Consider the following 1,961-nt stretch of genomic DNA (forward strand, 5'->3'; position numbering starts at 1 on the left):
TACAAAAATGGGTTAGAATGGGAACACAAGTAATTTGTTATATCACCTATAGGAAATTACTTTCCATCTGACATCAATGTACTATTGTACTTTGATCACAAACTCCACTTGCACCCCAGACCCTTTGCTTCTTACACACACAAGGTAATGATTGCTGTCTGATTGTTTTCTCTATGTTCACATGTGTAAAATCTTGTTTTTTCATTGACCACGTGGATAGAATCTTGTGAGCTCAATAAATATGGAGACGAAACCCCTGTTTAGGGTTCTTGTCTCCTCTGGGACATCAGCCTCTCTCGTATTCAATTCTGCATCCTCTTTTGCTGGTCAAGAGAGAACTCCAGACTCAGTCTGTGACATTTCTCCATGGTCTTCTGTTAAGTTTCTCAAGTTCCATATATGAGTGAAAACATATGATATCTGTCTTTCTCTCACTGACTTATTTCACTTAGCATAATACCCTCCAGTTCCATCCATATTGTTGCAAATGGCAGGATTTCATTCTTTCTCATTGCCAAGTAGTATTCCATTGTATATATAAACCACATCTTCTTTATCCATTTGTCAGTTGATGGACATTTGGGCTCTTTTCATGATTTGGCTATTGTTGAAAGCACTGCTATAAACATTGGGGTACAAGTGCCCCTATGTATCAGTTCTTCTATATCCTCTTAACTATAAACACACTTGAAATATGGAAACACAGGTTGAAAGTGAAAGGGTAGAATGAGATATACAATGAAATATGAAGCATAAAAACGCTATTGAGGCTACATTAATATCAGACAAAGTAGGGTTTGAAACAAGGAGTACTACCCGAGATAAGTGGATCACTTGATAATGAAAATAGGGCTAATGCATCAAGAACATATAACAATCCTGCATGAATATGAAATAATAGTTTCAAAATAGGTAAAGCAAAAATTTACCAAAATAAAGGAAGAAAAAGAAAAATCAATAATCATAGCTGGAGAGTTAAATAAACTCTCTTCTATGAATAATTGATAAATCAAGAAGACAAAGAACTCTATGATGATGTATAATATTTGAAAACTGCTGTCAACCAACTTTGACCTACATCAAGATAGATCTAATTCTGGATCATAAAATGAGTTTCAACATACTTTAAAAGATTTAAATCATAAAAATTTGTTTTCTAGCTACAGTAGAATTAAGTTAAAAATCAACAACAAAAACATAAATGGAAAAATCCCCAAATATTTTGAAATTAGAAACATGCTTCTAAATAACCAATGGTTTAGGAGCGCCTGGGTGGATCAGCCGGTTAAGCATCTGACTTCGGCTCAGGTCACGATCTCAGAGTTCACGAGTTTGAGGCCTGCATCAGGCTCTGTGCTGACAGCTCAGAGCCTGGAGCCTGCTTCAGATTCTGTGTCTCCCTCTCTGCTCCTCCCCTGCTCATGCGCTCTCTCTCTCTCTCTCTCTCTGTCTCTCCCTCTCCCTCCCTTTCTGAAAAATAAATAAACATTTAAAAAATTTTAAAAATAACCTATGGTTTAAAAAGAAATCATAAGTGAGGGGCGCCTGGGTGGCTTAGTCGGTTAAGCGTCCGACTTTCGCTTAGGTCATGATCTTGCGGTTCGTGGGTTCGAGCCCCGCATCGGGCTCTGTGCTGACTGCCAGCTCAGAGCCTGGAGCCTGTTTCAGAGTCTGTGACTCCTTCTCTCTCTGACCCTCTCCTGCTCACGCTGTCTCTCTCTCCTAGAAATAAATAAAACATTAAAAAAAATAAAAAGAAAAAGAAATCATAAGTGAAATTAGAAGATAAATCAAACTGCATAAGAAAACAATATATCAAATTTTGTGAGTTGCAGCCAAAGTCGTCCTAAGTAGCGATTTTATAGTTTTAACTTCACATTAGAAAAGACAAAAGGTTTTAAATGAATGATAGAAGATTCTACTTTAAGAAACTATAAAAACAAAAGTAAAGTAAGTCCAAA

This window comes from Crocuta crocuta, unplaced genomic scaffold (genome assembly GCF_008692635.1).
Source record: "Crocuta crocuta isolate KB4526 unplaced genomic scaffold, BGI_CrCroc_1.0 scaffold241, whole genome shotgun sequence".
NCBI lineage: Eukaryota > Metazoa > Chordata > Mammalia > Carnivora > Hyaenidae > Crocuta > Crocuta crocuta.